Source organism: Cherax quadricarinatus, unplaced genomic scaffold, assembly GCF_038502225.1.
Source record: "Cherax quadricarinatus isolate ZL_2023a unplaced genomic scaffold, ASM3850222v1 Contig3903, whole genome shotgun sequence".
Lineage (NCBI taxonomy): Eukaryota > Metazoa > Arthropoda > Malacostraca > Decapoda > Parastacidae > Cherax > Cherax quadricarinatus.
In genome coordinates, this window is record NW_027198929.1 from 1 (window position 1) to 13,760 (window position 13,760).

The window sequence follows — 13,760 nt, forward strand, 5'->3', positions numbered from 1 at the left end:
CATGAAGTGCTGGAAGTGAAGTGAGAAGTGAAGTGAGAAGTGAAGTGAGAAGTGAAGTGAGAAGTGAAGTGAGAAGTGAAGTGAGAAGTGAAGTGAGAAGTGAAGTGAGAAGTGAGGCGAGAGGTGTGATACAGCGGCTGTGGTAGGTACTGGGCATCACAGTCGTCAACAGGTAGTGGGCATCACGGTCATCAACAGGTAGTGGGCATCACGGTCATCAGCAGGTAGTGGGCATCACGGTCATCAACAGGTAGTGGGCATCACGGTCGTCAACAGGTAGTGGGCATCACGGTCATCAACAGGTAGTGGGCATCACGGTCGTCAACAGGTAGTGGGCATCACGGTCATCAACAGGTAGTGGGCATCACGGTCGTCAACAGGTAGTGGGCATCACGGTCATCAACAGGTAGTGGGCATCACGGTCGTCAACAGGTAGTGGGCATCACGGTCATCAACAGGTAGTGGGCATCACGGTCGTCAACAGGTAGTGGGCATCACGGTCGTCAACAGGTAGTGGGCATCACGGTCGTCAACACGTACATCCTGAAGAGATGTTATTAGAAATTCGTTTGAGTAACGCAGTGTGGCATTTGTTTCTATATTCAGTTAAGTCACACACACACACACACACACACACACACACACCTACACACACACACACACACGTGGGTCCGTGGGGTGAAGACGTGGGTAACAAGGCTCCGAGAACCTTAGCGTTGAAAGATGCGTAATATCAGCTAGAAGTAATCAGTGGTAGTGGAACGTCAGTGAACAATACTACGAGTGATAATTAAAGTTATTAGTTAAAGAAAGTGAGAGGAAAGCTGAAATCATAATATTTCAAAGCGCAAACCGTTGGGGGTCTTAGGCGCTGTTGCCACATTGGTAGCGGTAGGCCTGATGAAGTGACGTCACGACAAGTTGTGTGCCATTATACATATGAAGTGAAGTGTATATAATGTGAAGTGTATATCATCATCAGTGAAGAGTGAAGTGAGGAAGCGGGATGTACGAGAATATATGGTTATAATCATCACGGGTGAAGGATCTCCAAAATAGGGATTTAAGGCCTACGTACTACTTCGTCATCACCAGCTGGCAACTGTCACCGCAAGTTTATTCGCCTAGTTGTGGTTTGCATGTTGACGGCCCTGGCTGGCCTTGCATACTGTTTGATACTGGTCACTCACTCCTGCAAGCTATTACCAGAATTAGAATAGAAATAGCATAGACATAGAGAATATAGGGTTGACGAGTGTGGGAAGGTAGGTGGGACAAGCTTTTAAAGGCAACATTGTAAGACCGTGCTAGGGTAGGTCCCAGGAGGGTTGTGTCAGGTCACAAGAAGTTGCGGCCAGTAATTACACCGCACAAGACACACTCACACACACACACACATGTACACAGGCAGTGTTACTACCGGTAGTTATTAGCAGTAAGAATACTTAGGAAGCTAGGAAGTCCTCTCTCAATGTGAACAAGGAAAATGATAATAACCAGCAACAATTAACACGTAAATCCAGAAAGGGCAATAAGTAGAGAGAGTAGCATAATTGGGAAAGATAAATGAGACTAAATTTGTGCCTACACGACGGATCTTTCAACCACACCACCCCCCCTAACCCTCCCTCCCTCACACACAAGCACACACACACAAGGGTAGACACTCACACACACACACACACACACACACACACACACACACACACACACACACACACACATACACACACATACACCACACACACACACCACACACACACACACACACGCACACACACATATACACACACACACACACCACACACACACACACACACACACACACACACACAAACACTAGACACAAACACGTACCACCCCTTTCCTAACCACCTCACCTTAGCCACCTACCCCTCCCCCAAACCACCTAACCCCTCCACAAACCGTCTAACCCCCGCCCAACAACCTCCCTCCCTCCAATAACCATCCTCCCCCTCCCCCATAACCATCCATCCCCTCTCTCCCCCAAACCATCTAACTCCCTCCCCCAACTATCTCTACCCCTCCAATAACCATCCTCCCCCTCCCCCACAACCATCCATCCCCTCTCCTAACCATCTATTCCCCTCCCCCTAACCAGGATGAGGACAAGGGGTTCCAAGGACGAATCTGAGAGGGAGGAATGGGAGATAGAGCTCAAAAAAAGGGAGGAAGACTGGGGAAGGAGACTAGATGAGCTGGAAAGGAAGATGGAAGAGAGGTTAGCAGCAGAATGCAGAAGGTGGAAGCAACAGGCCACAGAAGCAGAAATCAAGATAGAGAGATTAGAAGAGGAGCTGAGACATCTGAAACAGCACAGAGACAAAGATATTACAGAAGTAGCATCGGCAATGGCTACATCGAACACAGACAACAGGTCCGAAGGAAGCATGGAAACTAAACTGTATGCAGAGGTCCTGTCAAACCCACATGGGGTCAAAACAAAGACAGGGAGCACTCTAGGACAGAAAGAGAGGTTGGAAGACATCGAAGGAACTAGGACATGTGCAAGGACCTTACCAGATACCTGTGGGGGCCAGGAGCAGGTGAGCAGGAAGGATAAACCAAGAAGCATAGGGGCCACAACGAGGGAAGGGACTGAAGGAAGGAACACTCCACGGGAAGGAACTAAAACACATCAGAGGATGCAATGGGAGTCACAGTGGGAGGTGGAAAGGGAGAGATCCGTGTTTGTCTATGGGCTAGACGAAGCTAAAGGGGAAACTTATGATGAAAGAAAGCAGGAGGAGAAAAAAGCGATTGAAGACATCATGAAGGTGATAGGCGAGGGGGACATGACCCAGGTGGCAAATTTTCGGGGAATTGGGTGGTTCACAAAGAAAAGGAATCGGCCTCCCAAAGTAATTTTCAAGGCAGAATCAACCCGAACCATGATCCTGCAGGAGAAAGCACGGCTGAGAGGCAAGCAGGAGTTCCGGAGTGTGTACCTCGACCGAGACAGAACACAGGACGAAAGGAAGACAATGAAAGAGAGAGTTCAAAAACGAAAGGAGAAATGGGAGGAAATGAAAAAGGAGAGCAGAATAACCCAGGATCAAATGGAAGGACAAGCGCACCCCCCAGAAACACCTGCAGAAGGACTCCAGCCATGACACCCCCAAGGCAACTGAACAATCCAAACCAACCATCATACACCGATCCCTCTGTTTCCACCCCCCGCACCACAGTTACAGTATTAGAACAAAAGTTGAAGGTTTGGTACACAAATGCAGATGGATTAACGAATAAACATGAGGAATGGCAAGAAAGAATCAATGAGAAGTCCCCAGACATCATAGCAGTTACAGAAACAAAACTCATGGAGACAATAACAGATGCAATCTTCCCACCAGGATACCAGATCATGAGGAAAGATAGAAGGGGCAGGGGGGGAGGTGGGGTTGCTCTGCTCGTAAAAAACAGATGGAAATTCGAGAAAATGGAAGGAATAGATGAGACGGGAGAAAGAGACTACATAGCAGGTACACTTCAGTCGGGGGAACACAAAGTGGTCATTGCAGTGATGTATAATCCACCACAGAACTGCAGGAGGCCAAGAGAGGAATATGAAGAGAGCAACAGAGCAATGGTGGACACACTTGCTGAGGTGGCAAGAAGAGCTCACTCCAACAGAGCAAAGTTGCTGGTTATGGGGGATTTCAACCACAGGGAGATTGACTGGGAAAACCTGGAGCCACATGGGGGTCCCAAAACATGGAGAGCCAGGATGTTGGACGTGGTGCTGGAAAACCTCATGCACCAACATGTTAAGGACACTACCAGAGTGAGAGTGGAGGATGAACCAGCAAGATTGGACCTTGTGTTCACCCTGGGCAGCTCAGACATTGAGGACATCAAGTATGAGAGTCCCCTAGGAGCTAGCGACCACGTGGTTCTGTGCTTTGAATACATAGTAGAGCTGCAAGTGGAGAGAATAACAGGAGTAGAATGGGAAAAACCTGACTATAAAAGAGGGGACTACATAGGGTTGAAGAACTTCCTGCGGGAGGTCCAGTGGGACAGAGAACTGGCAGGAAAGCCAGTAAATGAAATGATGGAATATGTAGCAACAAAATGCAAGGAGGCAGTGAAAAGGTTCATTCCCAAGGGCAACAGTAACAATGGGAAGACCAGAACAAGCCCCTGGTTCACCCGACGGTGTAAGGAGGCAAAAACAAAGTGCAATAGAGAATGGAAAAAGTACAGAAGGCAGAGAACACACGAAAATAGGGAGATCAGTCGCAGAGCCAGGAATGAGTACGCACAGGTAAGGAGGGAGGCCCAGCGACAGTATGAAAATGACATAGCATCGAGAATCAAGACTGACCCGAAACTGTTGTATAGCCACATCAGGAGGAAGACAACAGTCAAAGACCAGGTGATCAGATTAAGGACAGAAGGTGGAGAACTCACAAGAAATGATCAGGAGGTATGTGAGGAGCTGAACAGGAGATTTAAGGAAGTTTTTAAAGTAGAGACAGGAAGGGCTGTGGGAAGACAGAACAGAAGGGAACATCAAGAGGGAATATACCAACAAGTGTTGGATGACATACGAACAACTGAGGAGGAGGTGAAGAAGCTCTTAAGTGACCTTGACACCTCAAAGGCGATGGGACCGGACAACATCTCCCCATGGGTCCTTAGAGAAGGAGCAGAGATGCTGTGTGTGCCTCTAACCACAATCTTCAACACATCCCTTGAAACTGGGCAACTACCTGAGAAATGGAAGACAGCTAATGTAGTCCCCATATTTAAGAAAGGAAACAGAAACGAGGCACTAAACTACAGACCTGTGTCTCTGACATGTATCGTGTGCAAAGTCATGGAGAAGATTATCAGGAGGAGAGTGGTCGAACACCTGGAAAGGAACAAGATTATAAATGAAAACCAGCATGGGTTCATGGAAGGCAAATCTTGTATCACAAACCTCCTGGAGTTTTATGACAAGGTAACAGAAGTAAGACACGAGAGAGAGGGTTGGGTAGATTGCGTTTTCCTAGACTGCAGGAAGGCCTTTGACACAGTTCCCCACAAGAGATTAGTGCAGAAGCTGGAGGATCAGGCACATGTAAAAGGAAGGGCACTGCAATGGATAAGGGAATACCTGACAGGGAGGCAGCAACGAGTCATGGTACGTGAAGAGGTATCACAGTGGGCGCCTGTTACGAGCGGGGTCCCACAGGGGTCAGTTCTAGGACCAGTGCTATTTTTGATATATGTGAACGACATGATGGAAGGAATAGACTCTGAAGTGTCCCTGTTCGCAGATGACGTGAAGTTGATGAGAAGAATTAAATCGGACGAGGATGAGGCAGGACTGCAAAGAGACCTGGAGAGGCTGGACATGTGGTCCAGTAACTGGCTTCTCGAATTCAATCCAGCCAAATGCAAAGTCATGAAGATTGGGGAGGGGCAAAGAAGACCGCAGACAGAGTATAGGCTAGGTGGACAAAGACTACAGACCTCACTCAGGGAGAAAGACCTTGGGGTGACCATAACACCGAGCACATCACCGGAGGCACACATCAACCAAATAACCGCTGCAGCATACGGGCGCCTGGCAAACCTGAGAATAGCGTTCCGATACCTTAATAAGGAATCGTTCAAGACACTGTACACTGTGTATGTTAGGCCCATACTGGAGTATGCAGCACCAGTCTGGAACCCACACCTGGTCAAGCACGTCAAGAAGTTAGAGAAAGTACAAAGGTTTGCAACAAGGCTAGTCCCAGAGCTCAAGGGAATGTCGTACGAGGAAAGGTTAAGGGAAATCGGACTGACGACACTGGAGGACAGAAGGGTCAGGGGAGACATGATAACGACATACAAGATACTGCGGGGAATAGACAAGGTGGACAGAGATAGGATGTTCCAGAGAGGGGACACAGGGACAAGGGGTCACAACTGGAAGCTGAAGACTCAGACGAGTCACAGGGACGTTAGGAAGTATTTCTTCAGTCATAGAGTTGTCAGCAAGTGGAATAGCCTAGCAAGTGTAGTGGAGGCAGGAACCATACATAGTTTTAAGAAGAGGTATGACAAAGCTCAGGAAGCAGAGAGAGAGAGGATCCAGTAGCGATCAGTGAAGAGGCGGGGCCAGGAGCTGAGTCTCGACCCCTGCAACCACAATTAGGTGATTACAATTAGGTGAGTACACACACACACACACACACACACACACACACACACAAATCAGTGTTTATCCATGGGCTTCAGGAGAGAGAGGAAAGGACACACACTGAAAGGAAGCAGGAAGAAAGAAAGGAGATTGAGAAAATCATCACGGAAATAGGTGAAGAGATGGACGAGATTGTAAATTTTCAGAGAATAGGGGGGTACTCGAAGGGGAGAAACCGACCAATCAAGCTGATTCTCAGGACGGAAACAGTGCGGAACAGGATCCTCCAAGAGAAACCACGATTGAAATACTCGGAAGAGTACAAGAGGGTGTTCCTAGACAGAGACAGAACAAAATCAGAACGACAGCAGCTGAGGGAGAGGACAAAAAAGCGAAAGGAGCTAGGAAAAGAGACAAGGAGGGAACCAGCAGAGGTCAGTCAGAGCAGGACAGAACAGCAAGGGCAAGCAAACACACAACTACTCTCAGAACCATACAACCTATCACACCATCCCAACACACACTACAATCCATACCCACAGCCTCCACCCAACACCGAGCTATAGAATCCCACAGTATGCCACCAGGTCTCCCACCCTCACAGGCCCCCCAAACCACAGTGTTGGAAAGGAAACTGAAGGTATGGTACACAAACGCTGATGGAATAACAAATAAGTGGGAGGAGTGGCACGAAAGAGTCAAAGAAGCATCACCGGACATCATAGCTCTCACAGAAACCAAGCTTACAGGTATGATAACAGATGCCATCTTTCCAACGGGATACCAAATCCTGAGGAAAGACAGAGGGAACAGGGGGGTGGAGGATTGGCGTTGCTGATCAAAAATCGCTGGAATTTTGATGAGCTGGAGAGAGGAGATAGCGGAGAAGAAAGTGATTACATAGTGGGAACACTTCACTCTGGAGGTCCCAAGGTGGTAATAGCAGTGCTGTATAACCCACCACAGAACAGCAGGAGGCCAAGGCAAGAGTACGACGAGAGCAATAGAGCGATGGTTGACACACTGGCTAGAGTGGCCAGAAGAGCTCATGCATGCAGGGCAAAGCTCCTGATCATGGGTGACTTTAACCACAAGGAGATCGATTGGGAGAACTTGGACCCACATGGGGACCAAGATACATGGAGGGCTAAGATGATGGAGGTGGTACTGGAGAACTTCATGTACCAACACGTAAGGGACACTACAAGAGAGAGAGGAGAGGATGAACCAGCAAGGCTGGACTTAGTATTCACCTTCAGTAGTGCAGATATCGAGGACATCACATATGAAAGACCCCTTGGGGCCAGTGACCATGTGGTTTTAAGCTTCGAATACACAGTAGAGCTACAAGTGGAGGGAGAAGCAGGAAGGCCAGGACGAATGAAGCCAAACTACAAGAAAGGGGACTACACAGGAATGAGGAACTACCTGAACGGGGTTCAGTGGGACAGAGAACTGGCAGGGAAGCCAGTTAATGAGATGATGGAATATGTAGAAACAAAATGCAAGGAGGCTGAGGAGAGGTTTGTACCCAAGGGTAACAGGAGTAATGAAAAAGCCAGGATGAGCCCATGGTTTACCCAAAGGTGCAGGGAGGCAAAAACCAAGTGTGCTAGGGAATGGAAGAAATATAGAAGGCAAAGGACCCAGGAGAATAAGGAGAACAGTCGTAGAGCCAGAAACGAATATGCACAGATAAGAAGGGAGGCCCAAAGACAATATGAAAATGACATAGCAGCGAAAGCCAAATCTGACCCGAAACTGTTGTACAGCCACATCAGGAGGAAAACAACAGTCAAGGACCAGGTAATCAGGCTAAGGAAGGAAGGAGGAGAGACAACAGGAAATGACCGTGAAGTATGTGAAGAACTCAACAAGAGATTCAAAGAAGTGTTCACAGAGGAGACAGAAGGGACTCCAGAAAGACGGAGAGGTGGGGCACACCACCAAGTGCTGGACACAGTGAACACAACCGAGGAAGAAGTGCAGAGGCTTCTGAGTGAGCTAGATACCTCAAAGGCAATGGGGCCAGATAACATCTCCCCATGGGTATTGAGAGAGGGAGCAGAGGCGCTATGTGTACCCCTAACAACAATATTCAATACATCTATCGAAACAGGGAGATTGCCTGAGGCATGGAAGACAGCAAATGTAGTCCCAATCTTTAAAAAAGGAGACAGACATGAAGCATTAAACTACAGACCAGTGTCACTGACATGTATAGTATGCAAAATCATGGAGAAGATTATCAGGAGAAGAGTGGTGGAACACCTAGAAAGGAATGATCTCATCAACAGCAGCCAGCATGGTTTCAGGGACGGGAAATCCTGTGTCACAAACCTACTGGAGTTCTATGACATGGTGACAGCAGTAAGACAAGAGAGAGAGGGGTGGGTGGATTGCATTTTCTTGGACTGCAAGAAGGCGTTTGACACAGTTCCACACAAGAGATTGGTGCAAAAACTGGAGGACCAAGCAGGGATAACAGGGAAGGCACTACAATGGATCAGGGAATACTTGTCAGGAAGACAGCAGCGAGTCATGGTACGTGGCGAGGTGTCAGAGTGGGCACCTGTGACCAGCGGGATCCCGCAGGAGTCAGTCCTAGGACCAGTGCTGTTTCTGGTATTTGTGAACGACATGACGGAAGGAATAGACTCTGAGGTGTCCCTGTTTGCAGATGACGTGAAGTTGATGAGAAGAATACACTCGATTGAAGACCAGGCAGAACTACAAAGGGATCTGGACAGGCTGCAGACCTGGTCCAGCAATTTGCTCCTGGAGTTCAATCCCACCAAGTGCAAAGTCATGAAGATTGGGGAAGGGCAAAGAAGGCCGCAGACGGAGTACAGTCTAGGGGGTCAGAGACTACAAACCTCACTCAAGGAAAAAGATCTTGGGGTGAGTATAACACCAGGCACATCTCCTGAAGCGCACATCAACCAAATAACTGCTGCAGCATATGGGCGCCTAGCAAACATCAGAACAGCATTCCGACATCTTAATAAGGAATCGTTCAGGACCCTGTACACCGTATACGTTAGGCCCATATTGGAGTATGCGGCACCAGTTTGGAACCCACACCTAGCCAAGCACGTAAAGAAACTAGAGAAAGTGCAAAGGTTTGCAACAAGACTAGTCCCAGAGCTAAGAGGTATGTCCTACGAGGAGAGGTTAAGGGAAATCAACCTGACGACACTGGAGGACAGGAGAGATAGGGGGACATGATAACGACATACAAAATACTGAGAGGAATTGACAAGGTGGACAAAGACAGGATGTTCCAGAGATTGGACACAGTAACAAGGGGACACAGTTGGAAGCTGAAGACACAGATGAATCACAGGGATGTTAGGAAGTATTTCTTCAGCCACAGAGTAGTCAGTAAGTGGAATAGTTTGGGAAGCGATGTAGTGGAGGCAGGATCCATACATAGCTTTAAGCAGAGGTATGATAAAGCTCACGGCTCAGGGAGAGTGACCTAGTAGCGATCAGTGAAGAGGCGGGGCCAGGAGCTCGGACTCTACCCCCGCAACCTCAACTAGGTGAGTACAACTAGGTGAGTACACACACACACACACACACACACACACACACACACTCACACACACTCACACACACACACACACACACTCACACACACCACACACACACACACACACACACACACCACACACACACACACTCACACACACACTCACACACACACTCACACACACACTCACACACACACTCACACACACACTCACACACACACTCACACACACACTCACACACACACTCACACACACACTCACACACACACACACACTCACACACACACTCACACACACACTCACACACTCACACACACACTCACACACTCACACACACACTCACACACTCACACACACACTCACACACACACTCACACACACACTCACACACACACACACACTCACACACACACTCACACACACACTCACACACACACTCACACACACACTCACACACACACTCACACACACACTCACACACACACTCACACACACACTCACACACTCACACACACACTCACACACTCACACACACACTCACACACACACTCACACACACACTCACACACACACTCACACACACACTCACACACACACTCACACACACTCACACACACACTCACACACACACTCACACACACACTCACACACACACTCACACACACACTGCAAACCTGTATCACTAACGTGAATAGTATGCAAAATCATGGAGAAGATCATCAGGAGGAGAGTGGTGGAGCACCTGGAAAGAAACAAGTGTATAATTGACAACCAGCACGGTTTCAGGGAAGGAAAATCCTGTGTCACAAACCTACTAGAGTTTTATGACAAGGTGACAGTAAGACAAGAGAGAGAGGGGTGGATCGACTGCATATTTTTGGACTGCAAGAAGGCCTTCGACAGAGTTCCTCACAAGAGGTTACTGCAAAAGCTAGAGGACCAGGCACACATAACAGGAAAGGCACTGCAATGGATCAGAGAATATCTGACAGGGAGGCAACAACGAGTCATGGTACGCGACGAGGTGTCAGAGTGGGCGCCTGAGACAAGCGGGGTTCCACAGGGGTCAGTCCTAGGACCTGTGCTGTTCTTGGTATATGTGAACGACATAACGGAAGGGATAGACTCAGAAGTGTCCTTGTTTGCAGATGATGTGAAGTTAATGAGAAGAATAAAATCGGACGAGGATCAGGCAGGACTACAAAGAGACCTGGACAGGCTACAAGCCTGGTCCAGCAACTGGCTCCTTGAATTTAACCCTGCCAAATGCAAAGTCATGGAGATTGGGGAAGGGCAAAGAAGACCGCAGACACAATATAGTTTAGATGGCCAAAGACTGCAAACCTCACTCAAGGAAAAAGATCTGGGGTGAGTATAACACCGAGCATATCTCCTGAGGCGCACATCAATCAGATAACTGCTGCAGCATACTGTCGCCTGGCAAACTTACGGATAGCGTTCCGATACCTCAGTAAGGATTCGTTTAAGACTCTGTATACCATCTACGTCAGGCCCATACTGGAGTATGCAGCACCAGTTTGGAATCCACACCTAGTCAAGCACGTCAAGAAATTAGGGAAAGTGCAAAGGTTTGCAACAAGACTAGTCCCAGAGCTACGGGGATTGTCCTATGAAGAAAGGTTGAGGGAAATCGGCCTGACGACACTGGAGGACAGGAGGGTCAGGGGAGACATGATAACGACATATAAAATACTGCGTGGAATAGACGAGGTGGACAAAGACGGGATGTTCCAGAGATGGGACACAGACACAAGAGGACACAATTGGAAGTTGAAGACTCAGATGAATCAAAGGGATGTTAGGAAGTATTTCTTCAGCGGGGTCCCACAGGGGTCGGTCCTAGGACCAGTGCTATTTTTGGTATATGTTAACGACATGATGGAAGGGTTAAACTCAGACGTGTCCCTGTTCACAGACGATGTGAAGTTAATGAGGAGAATTAAATCAGATGAGGATCAGGCAGGACTTCAAAGAGACCTGGACAGACCGGACACCTGGTCCACCAACTGGCTTCTCGAATTTAACCCCACTAAATGCAAAGTCATGAAGATAGGGAAAGGGCACAGAAGACCGCAGACACAGTATAGGCTAGTCGGCCAAAAACTGCAAACCTCGCTCAAGGAGAAAGAACTTGGGGTGAGTATAACACTGAGCATGTCTCCAGAAGCACACACCAACCAGATAACTGCTGCAGCATATGGGCGCCTGGCAAATCTGAGAACAGCGTTCCGATACCTTAGCAAGGAATCGTACAAGACACTGTACACCGTGTACGTTAGGCCCATACTGGAGTATGCAGCACCTGTTTGGAACCAGCACTTGATCAAGCACGTCAAGAAATTAGAGAAAGTGAAAAGGTTTGTGACAAGGTTAGTTCCAGAGCTAAGAGGAATGTCCTACGAAGAAAGGATAAGGGAAATCAGCCTGACGACACTGGAGGACAGGAGGGTCAAGGGGGGACATAACATATAAAATACTGCACGGAATAGACAAGGTGGACAAAGACACTATGCTCTAGTGAGGGGACACAGAAACAAGAAATCACAATTGGAAGTTGAAGGGTCAGATGTGTCAAAGGGATGTTAGGAAGTATTTCTTCAGTCATAGAGTTGTCAGGCCGTGTTATAGCCTAGAAAGTGATGTAGTGGAGGCGGGAACCATACATAGTTTTAAGACGAGGTATGATAAAGCTCATGGAGCAGGGAGAGAGAGGACCTAGTAGCAACCGGTTAAGAGGCAGGGGCAAGGAGCTAAGACTCGACCCCTGCAACCACAAATAGGCGAGTACAAATAGGCGAGTGTACACACACACACACACACACACTAGGTGAGGTGAGTACATACACACACACACACACACACACACACACACACACACACACACAAACACAAACACAAGCACAAACGCTCATACACACACACACACACACACACACACACACACACCGATACATTCTGATACCTTAGTAAGGAATCGTTCAAGACATTGTACACTGTGCACGCCATGCCCATACTGGGGTAAGAAGCACCAGTTTGTAACCCATAACTGGTCAAGCATGACAAGAAATTAGAGAAAGTGCAAAGGTTTGCAACAAGGTTAGTTCCAGAGCTCAGGGGTATGTCCTACGAAGAAAGGTTCAGGGAAACCGGGCTGACAACACTGGAGGACAGGAGGGTCAGGAGAGATATGATAATGACATGCAAAATACTGCGCGGAATAGAGAAGGTGGACGGAGACAGGATGTTCCAGAGATGGGACACAGAGACAAGGGGTCACAATTGAAAGCTGAAGACTCAGACGAGTCACAGTGATGTCAGGAAATATTTATTAAGCATAGAGTCGTCAGGAAGTGGAATAGCCTAGCAAGTGATGTAGTGGAGACAGGAACCATACATAGCTTTAAGACGAGGTGTGACAAAGCTCAGGGAGCAGAGAGAGGACCTAGTAGCGATCAGTGAAGAGGTGAGGAGGCGGGGCCAGGGGATTTTGATGAGTTGGAGAGAGGAGGCAGAAGAGAAGCAACAGACTACATAATAGGAACACTTAAGTCTGGAGGTCCCAAGGAGGTAATTGCAGTGATGAATGACCCACCACAGAACAGCAGGAGGCCAAGGCAAGAGTATGATGAGAGTAACAGATGGATGGTTGACACACTGGCTGAAGTGGCCAGAAGGGCTTATAAGAGCAGGGCGAAGCTACTGATTGTGAGTGACTTCAGTCACAAAGATATTGACTAGGAGAACTTGGAGCCACATGGGGACCCAGAAACGTGGAGGGTTGTGATGATGGGAGTGGTACTGGAAAACCACATGTTCCAAGACAGCAGTGCATAAGTGTTCGCAATAAAGCTAACAGAATCCTTGGCTTCATAGCAAGAAGTACAAATAATAGAAGTCCTCAGGTTGTTCTTCAACTCTATATATCCTAGGTTAGGCCTCATTTAGATTATGCTGCTCAGCTCTGGTCACCGTATTACAGAATGGATATAAATGCTCTGGAAAACGTACAAGAGAGGATGACAAAGATGATCTGTCGTTATATAGAATGAAATGCTAGTATGAAT

The 13,760-nt window shown here is 47.9% G+C and overlaps 2 long non-coding RNA genes across 2 annotated transcripts in view; one reads left to right on the forward strand and one right to left on the reverse strand.

Moving 5' to 3' along the window:
- LOC138852091 (uncharacterized) lies at positions 1–154 on the forward strand. The gene is made up of 2 exons (XR_011391563.1): positions 1–80; positions 117–154. It is a non-coding gene; the product is annotated as an uncharacterized lncRNA (long non-coding RNA).
- A 77-nt stretch (positions 155–231) lies between these two features.
- LOC138852090 (uncharacterized) overlaps positions 232–13,760 on the reverse strand; it is a 29,965-nt gene continuing 16,436 nt past the window's right edge. Inside the window, exon 3 of the long non-coding RNA XR_011391562.1 lies at positions 232–543. This is a non-coding gene — a long non-coding RNA (uncharacterized lncRNA). The remainder of the gene's footprint in view (positions 544–13,760) is intronic.